This window comes from Sciurus carolinensis, chromosome 1 (assembly GCF_902686445.1).
Source record: "Sciurus carolinensis chromosome 1, mSciCar1.2, whole genome shotgun sequence".
Taxonomy (NCBI): domain Eukaryota; kingdom Metazoa; phylum Chordata; class Mammalia; order Rodentia; family Sciuridae; genus Sciurus; species Sciurus carolinensis.
Window position 1 is genome coordinate 208,847,612 of NC_062213.1, and position 9,166 is coordinate 208,856,777.

Sequence of the window (9,166 nt, forward strand, 5' to 3'; positions counted from 1 at the left end):
TTCCACAACATGGCTTCCGTCGCCCTTGCCGGCCTCTGGTGACCCCTGTTCTGAACTGGACATTTGAGGTCCTTGTCTTCCGTGCCTGGCCTATTCGCTGAGCGGGCTGTCCACCAGGCCCCCCACCTTCTTTCTAAGGACTGGACGGCATCCTGTTCTGTCCCTGGCACACTCTTTGCATGTCAGCTGGTGGACACCTCTGCTGATTCCCCACCTTGGCTGTCATGAGTGGAGCTGCAGGGACATGGGGCTGCAGACCACACTGTGATGTGCTGGGTTCATTTCTCCCCAGGAGTGGAACTGCTGGATCACATGGTGGTTCTAGTTTTAACTTTTCCAGGAATCTCCATGCTGTTTCCCACAAGGGCTGTGCTAATGGACATTCCCACCAGGAGGGTGCAAGAGTTTCCTTTTCTCCATTTTTTTTTGCCAAAACTCGTTAGCTTCTGTCTTTTCGATAGTTTGTGGCTTTCTTTACTTTGCATTTCCCTGATAATTAGTGATGTCAAGCATTTTTTTAATATCATATACCTGTGGATATTTGTATGTCTCCTCCTCTTCCTCCTCCTCCTTCTTTCTCCTCCTCTTCCTCTTCCTCTTCAGAATACAAGAGGCTTATTGGGGGTGTCGCCTGTGAAGGACAGGGCCAGAAGCAGGATGGGGCAGAGAGCATCAGACAGAGCTGCAGAAGCCTCAACCAACCAGCAGGACCCAGTGGCAGCTGCCTGGACAGGAGCCCTGCGTGGGGTAGAAGTACTCAGGTCCCATGCCCCTCACTGGGCTCAGTCACAGGTGGAGGCCACCCCAGAAGAGCAAGGCCTAAGTGTAGCGGCAAATCCAGAGCAACAGGGGCTGCTGGCTGCACTCCTCTCAGCCCAGATGTTCTCTTAACTTCCTCTAGCCCACTCCTTCACAAGAAAATAAAGTGTTTCAAATCCCCCACACCAGAGGCTGAAGCACACGGAAAACTGCACTGCCTGGCAGACCTGTCCACTCCTGGACCCTTCACTGTGTGCACAGTGCTCTGCCTGTTCTATTAAACAGTAATGCTGTGAAGAAGAGCCGCTCATTTCTGAAGAACTGCCCACACGGTGTGATTTCCTCCTCCAAGACACTTGAAGAAAAGCCCAGCCCCACTCGACTCCTCCTTGTCCAACCTGGGAGGGCAGCTTTTAACACCCACAGTCCCTGTACCCACACCACCCTCTGTCATCTGGTAATAGCAGGCCTCCCTCAACAACACCCCTGGTGGGAACCATCTGCACGCTGGTCACTGCACCACAGCTCTGGAGCCAGCGACTGCCCAGAGGTGGCTCTGCAACCCGAGGCTCAGCTGCGGGCCTGGGAAAGTGCCACTCCCTTCCTCTCTTTGGGGTTTGAGCTCTAAGGACATTGTCCAAGGACTTCTGAGGAACAGTAGAGAGAGACCAAATCAGGGAGGAGCGAGGCAATGCCGGGAGCCTGCTGCTCCAGCCTAGAAGAGTCATGCCTGGCTCTCCTGGCTTCTCCCCAGTTATGGGAGCCAGTTAGTCCCTTTGGGCTGCATCCCTTCCTGGTGAGTTTTGGACTGACGAGCCAGTTGGCCAATGCCCTCTTTTTCCTGCCTGTGGTCCTGGGAACCCAGGGGAGGAAGGAATGGCTAGGGGAGGGCCTGGCCCCCCAATCCCTACTCTCTCCACCCAAGTCCTCCTACCCCTATCTGCAGACTTAGGAAAGCTCTCCCACCCTACAGGAGGATACTGGGATGTCTGTCTGGTTCACCCCTCGCCAGGGTCTGAGGCTGTGGACCTTGGGCCACACTGAAACTACATTCTCTTTAGCACGTGATCTGCACTCGTTTTTCTTTTTTTTTTTTTTAATATAGTTTTTAGTTGTTGATGGACCTTTATTTTATTTATTTGTTTGTATGTGGTGCTGAGAATCGAACCCAGTGCTTCATACGTGCTAGACACGCACTCTACCACTGAGCCACCACCCCAGCCCAATGATCCACACTCTTGAACAGCTCTGGGAGGCGAGGACTGTGCTGGCTCCCTTGGGGACATGCCCAGTGTCACACACCACGGGGTCCTTGGCCTCTCAGAGGCAGCAGCCGGGGTGGGAGGTGTCCTGCCAGGAGCTGGGTGAGGGACCTGGGTGTAGCCTGCGGCTGCTCAGGCAAGGCTGCCATGCCAGGGCCTGGGCCCCATGCAGTCCTTCCTCTGGGCCTTTTGCAGGCACGGCTTGGCCTCAGCCACCTTGTTCTTGAGCTTATCCTGCTCCTGCTGTTTCCTTCGCTGTGAGGGCCGAACACTTCTCCACCGGTGCTGCTGCCAGTGGTGTCCCGCTGTGCTTCGGATCTCCAGCTGCAGGCGTGCATGGTGGAGGATCATCACACAGTCTGCCTGCACAGCGGGGGCTCCACTTCATCTTCACCTCCAGATCCGGGACCTGCCCTGCATCCTGCTCCCTGCACAGCTCTTCCAGGGGCCTTACTGCATCTGCTGGCACTCCAGCAGCTGTGGCAGTTCTTGGGGGTCACCGGTGTGAGGTTCCCCTCATCTTCTGCTGCTGCTTTCCTCTGCTGGGCCTTGCTGACAGCGCCTCCTCACACACCTCCACCTTCATGAAGATGAGCACCAGCTCCCGTGGCTCCAAGCCGGCCTTCTCCAGGGAAGCCTGGCTCCTCCCCTGTCTTTATTGTCTTCTCCATCCACCAGGCCCTTTTGGTCCTGCCCTGCTATCTCCAGGGCAGCAGTGGACAGCTCCTTTGGGCTACCCTGGCCCTGGGCCTGCTGGATCTTTTCCCGTAGCACTGTGGCAGGACCTCCAGGGCAAAAAGAGAGTCTGACCCTCTATTCTGCCCTGAGTCTCTTCTTGGGTCACTGCCGGCTTCTTGACCCCAGAAGTCACTGGAGACTTCTCCCCATGGGAGTTGGCCTTGTTCCTGCCTCCGGAATTTCTTTTGTGTTTTCTTCCTTTGCTTCTTTTGGGGCCCAGAAGCTTCTGAGCCTTGAATATTGCCAGCCTGTGTGTGTGTGCCACAGCAGCTGGGGCCAGGTGGGGTGCAGGTCTCAGGCCAGGTCCTGTGGTAGGCATTCTTGGGGATCTGGGAGGCCATGGCTGCCTCCTGCTGGGTCCCTGCAGTGGTACAACTCATGTGTCTTCTCACAAGACACATGCAGGGTCTTTGGTTAATTTTTTAGTTTTTTTTTTTTTTTTTTTGGCTATTCAGTTGAGTTCCTTATATATCATTAACCCCTTGTTAGATGAAGAGCTTGCAAATATTTTCCTTCCTTCTGGAGGTTGTCTCTTCACTCACTGATCATTTCCTTGGCTGTGCAGAAGTTGTTTAATTTGATGTGATCCCATTTGTCAGGTTTTGTTTTTGTCCCCCGAGCTTTTGAGGTTGTATTGAAGAAATCACAGAATGGTCATCTAATGTGGTCTTTCCCCTGGGCTGCTCCCACCTGGGGCCACCTGCCAGCCTTAGGAGATACCTTGGCCTTCCCCTAGGCAGCCCAGGTCCCAGGCAGAGCTGCTGCATCAGCAGGGTTGAGGGAGGCTATGGAGACAGGCCCAGCCCGGATCAGCTCTTTCCTGGGAAGAGGGATGGAGAGAGAGGGAGCTTCTGGTCCTCACTGCAGAGGTGAGCCCTGAACCCCTGACTAGAACCAGCCTCCTCAGATTGTCTGCCTGTGTCCTGGTTAACTTGAAGCAGTCAGGTGGCATGATGCTGGACTCTGGGCATCTTGGCCTCAGCCATGCAATGCTGGCACTGTGGGGGTGGCACACACCAAGCTCCTGGGGTCTACCGACAGCCACGAGTCAGATGGAGACTTTCAGGCCCTGAGAACTATGGGCTGCCCAGAAACATCTGCGGCCAGCACCACCTTCTTTCCTTCCCTATGAGAAGCTAGAGAGGTGGAGGGTGGATGGTGACCTCCACTGGACTGGACTTTGGCACAGGCCAGGGGCAAACTGGGAAGACATTTCTCTGTGGCTGCAGAGCCTGCACCTCACTCCTCCCCTGAGCACCACCCCATCCCTGGAGCTGGAAAGGAATCCTGGGTGGCCCTGGAGCAGCCATGACCACAGAGGCCCCTCCAGCAAGCCTGGCCATCCCCTCTGGGAGGGCAGAGCAGTGGGAAGCAGGGATAGAGGGCATGCAGTGTGCTGTGTGGGGCTGCCTGCTCCAGCTGTGTGTGGAGCTGTGTTTTGGCCCAATGTCCCCGTCCCTCGAGGTGTCAGAGGACTCCCTTCTTGTGGAGAGCAGTGACAGAGGATGAGAGAGCAGTCATTGGGGGGGTCTCTGATGACCTCATGGCTGTGGCAAGCCCGGAGCCTGGGAATGTTCCTGGGCAAGGGCACAGGATGCTCAACTGCTGTGGCAATGCCTTGCATGAGGAGGCTGTGCAAGGGTCCTACCAGCTCTGACCTTGATCTCAGGCACACAGATCCTGGGAAGAAAGGAATTCTTATGCTAAGGGATCACAGTGTTTCACCAGCTCAACTTCTCCTGTTCCTGCACGCTTTACAGTAACTTTTAACAATGGACTTTCTTGAGAGCTACACAAAACTCCTAACATTGCACTTTGCAATTGTGGATTGCAACTCTAGAAAAGCTACATAGATGTCCTGGTTTCTGTAACTTTCCTTTTTTTAAATTTTTTTATTTTTTTTTACGTTGTAACTTTCCTGAATACAAAGAATAATGTTGCATAGTCTTTAACCTGATAATGAGACATATGTAAATAAAGATTGCTGGCATAACTATTTAGATCTGCATCTCCACCAGAGAGCAGAGCTCCACCCGGTCCCAGCTTAATCTTCAAGATCTGTGTCTGTGAATCTTTACTTTCCAATCCCTCTTTGCCCCTTGCTGGACGCAGAGTCTGGTGGCGCTGGCCACAGCACCTTCCACTGTCTGAGAGAGGCGGGCCAGCAGACACGGGTGCTTTTCCATTTAACAGATCAGAGAAACAGATTCTGAAGTAGAGGACTTATTCTTGCTCCCAGCCAAAAAGAGCACCTGACTGCTATTAGAGTGGCATCGCGGCAGCCTGGCACACTGGCCTTCTTGGGACCATTTGGGGGAAAGACTCTGAGGGGACACGCTGTCACTTAAGTGTGAGCCACACATGGCACTGCCACCGCTCAGTCTCACCCATGATGTAAGTGTGGACTCCACTCCCTGCCCCTTCAGAGAGATGGGCAGCTCTCTCTGGGTGGTGTTTCTAATGGCCTTTATTGTCCTTCATGGTCCTAGTCAAAGCCACATGTCACCACAAAAACACGAATCACTGAAGCCTGTTCAGGACTGAGACCAGTTTCCTTCTCCTCCTGTCACTTTGGGAACAGGCAGATAGATACTCATGGCACCTTGGGGCCAAGAACAGCTGTGGGGGTGGGAGCGCATCAGTACCTGGACCCATCTGCAGCCTGCTGGTCAGGAATGCAATGTGAAAACTTGAGATTCCTTTATAGATTGGGAGGAAGAGACTTGCAGGACACCTGACCTCGAATGACCTTGCAAGTGGGGCAGGTGGATCACGTCCAGCGTGGCACCTTGGACTGCTGGGCTCAGCAGAGGTGAGATGAGCTGAGAAGCACCAGTTCCTGCCCTGGTCCCAAACCTATGTCCCTGGCCACAGCTCTGCCTGGCTCTCTGGTTTGACTGCCAATACATGGTCCCTGTCCCTGTCACTCCTCCCTGCTATACTATGCTCAGCTTCCACCGGCCCCTGTGGATGTGACCCTGACTGACAGCCCACCAGGAAACCTCTGCTGCCCCTCTACTCAGCCTGCTGCTGTCCCCGGCCCCCAGCCCTGCACCACCCCCATCCACATGTTCCCTCCCACAGACCATGGTGCGGACATACTGATGCTACAGGTAGGGTGGGGCCCTAAGGGGCTGGAGAAGAGGACACTATCCCAGGGACAGAGGGCAGGTCTGGACCAACCCCTTGTCTGGCACCCTTGCTCTGGGCTACGTGCCATGGCCAGTTCCCGCCTCCTGTCCCTCCTGCTCCTGCCTGGTGACACTGGCTGCAGATGCCCTGCCATGGCTTCAGTCTGAAAGGGACCTTGAGGGTGTCAGCAGTTTTCCTGCTTCTGGGGTCCCTCCTTTACCCTCAAATCCCTCCGGCTTTCTTCTTGACTGTTCCATCCACTGGTGGCCTTGCTCGTCCCCGCCGACAACAGGGATGACCTGGTTTGCTGGTTTTAGCTTCCCAGTCAGAGGGCCAATTTGTCCTCTTCTGGGACTGAAGGCCAAGGGAAGAGGGCTGAGGCTCAGAGGGACAGCTGCTTGTATAGGTCAGGACAGGGATGGCTCAGAGATGTGCCCATGGTGACACACCCGTGGCTCCTGGTCTGCTTCTCGCCTGCCGTCTGAGAGACAGAAGGCAGCACACTGACCCTGAGGACTGTCTCTAGGGTTTCTGTGGCTGCTCTAAATCAGCTCCCTGGATTCTTCCACCCATGGCCTGGAGTGGGTGGTCACACTGGAGCAACCTGGACCCCTCCCCCCAACCCCAGGCACAGGTGGAGCCTGTGTTCTGTGGCCAGGTGCTGGTAGCTGTGCCCTGGCAGTGGGGACCTCAGGGAGGACCCCCATGCTCTACCTGTGCTCATTGCAGACTGTGGCCTGCACTCTACATCTCCCTGCCGCCAGCACCACCCTCCAAAGGCAGGGATCCTGCCACCTGCACCACAGTCCAGTCTTTGAGACTTCCCTGGGAAGCAAGCCTTCCCCACAGCTAATGATGGTGTTCTGTGCTCAGGAAGGACTTGCACCAGACTCTACCCCAAGGAAGGTGGGGAGCCTGGGCCGAGGCAAGTGAGCAGGGCCACAGGGAGCTGGTTGCAGGGCCCTAGAGAGCTCACGCAAGGACTAGCATTCTCTTGATGTCTCCCAGGTGCAGGCTGGTGGTGCTCTGTGTGTGGATGGAGTGCAGGTCCTGAGAGGAACTGGAGATGGAGCTGCAGCAACTGTGCAAGGACAAGGAGGAGTCTCAGCAGCATGCTCTGACCTCTAGCTGGCCTGAACTTCACTCCATCTCCAGAGTCAGATCTGATCCAGGATGCAACTGTCCCCCTTCACAGACCAGGGTACCCAGCCTCAGAAGGCATATCAACCAATAGCAGCAGTGGTTCATGTCCAGCCCTCCTGACCTCAGGACAATGACTGGCCAGTCATCTCACTCTCTCCCCAACCTTCCAAACAAGGATGTTTATGTGGCCCTGGGCAACTTGGAGGCGGGCTGACTAAGGATGCTGCCACACAAGTCCAGGGCTGCTGGCTTTGCTGGAACAGGAGCAGGAACTCAGTGACCAGTCACAGCAACAGCACACCTGTGCAGTCATATGACATGTTCATGGAGTCCTTCGAGGCCACACCAGGTTCATGTGGAGAAACTGAGACACAGCCTCACATCATTCTTCAGGTTCCCAAACGTATGTTTTTCCTACTTTGTATGTGGTAACCATATGTCCAGGATCCAAAAGGGGACACATGGTCTAACCACAGGTTTTTCTTCCCAGGCTTATGATTTTGTACAATGAATCAAGATGCTGCATTTGAAGTGGACCTGCCACTGGTACCACTCCCCATTGCCCCTGGGCAGGCTGGGTAACCCACTGTGGAGGAAGTGGCTCCACAGGCCCTGTGGCCTGAATTCCACACCCTGGGTCTGAGTCGCTCTTCGCCAGACCCAGGGCTCTTTCTGCTGGGGCTCTTGCTCCTGTTCCTCCCCTGGAGCCCTGTCACTGGGGCCATGCAGACCTAGGCCTCAGAGCCCTTCTTCCTGGCCCATCAGGGGCCAGATCTGACTGCAGTGAACACCTGCAGTGCCCCACTTCCTGCCCTGTGGACTCTTCCCACAAACCTAGGGGCAGGCACTATCCAATTTCACAGATAAGATACAAGACTGAGCTTCCATGATTTATCTAACATCATAACCCCAAGTCCAGATCCATCTGATATCTTAGCAAAGCAAACAAAGCCTGGATATTGTCCAGAGATGGGACAGGGATAGAGTGGACTTACCTTTCTGGCCTGGCTTGAGGGGAACTGACCGTTTCCCCAGGCATTGATTTCTTACCATAATGTTTTTATGATTTCATTCCATCACCAGGTCCAGATTTGCCATCACAGCTTTTGGGGTATTGACAGTGGGTGGTTAGATCTCGCTTGCTCTGATAAGGCCTTTGTGTGAAGGAAGGGCTGCAGGTGGGAAGCTAAGTGGACCAAAGTGTGTGGTCCCTGGGCTCCTGGAGTTAGGGACATTCTGGGCATTCCCACCTGCTCCCTCTATGGCCAGTAGGGTGTAGGGTCCCATGCTCCTGGGCAGGTTATCAGAACCAACATTATTCAGATGGCCTGCATCTATTCCTCCTGGCTAGGGAGAGGACAGTGAAGGAAACAGCCATCAGTGACAAGAAGGAACAAGAAGGGGGTGAGAATCTGTATTCAAGTCAAGATAGCCACCCCTAGGTGGGTCATACTGTGACTGAGGAGACTGCAGAGACCAGGCAGGAAGGCAAAGTGGGAATGGGAAGAGGGGAGGTGTGCAGGTCTCTTCCAGTTTCGCTGGGATCCACCAAGCACCTGGAGTAAGTCTGGTGTAAAAGGCTCCTGATGGCTAGAGGCCTGATAGGCAGGGACAGCCCTGGCTGCAGACTTCCCAGGGGGATGTGCCTCCAGCCTGAGCTCAGCCTCACCATGGTAGGTGAGCCTCTCAGAGCTGAACAGGGGAAGTGGCACATGGACAGTACTGGCCCTGGAAGATGGTCCTGGGGCCAGGAGCTGCACTGGGTGAACAGCTCAGCAACCTGCTCAGCCCTGGCCCACTGCGAGGCACACACCTCAGCTGCTTCCCAACGGCATCTCACAGTCCTCAGTCACCAGGCTGCTTTCCGACACCTCGGGAGCCGCCAGAGCCTCTGCACAGCCTGGGTCCCGTGCACTCAGCCCCCATCCTCTCCCACCTGACTCAGCCCCTGCTGCACCATTCCTCGTCCAGGTGAGATTCCCTGGGTGAGGCTGCTTCATGGAAGACCACCAACCAGCCTTCCCGCTCTGCCCACTGGCTGAGGCAAGGAGCCTGTGCCCAGTCCACCTCAGCACATTCTTTTCTTCCAGACTAGGGAGTCTGCGCTGACCTGGGGCCCTGAACTGAGGTGA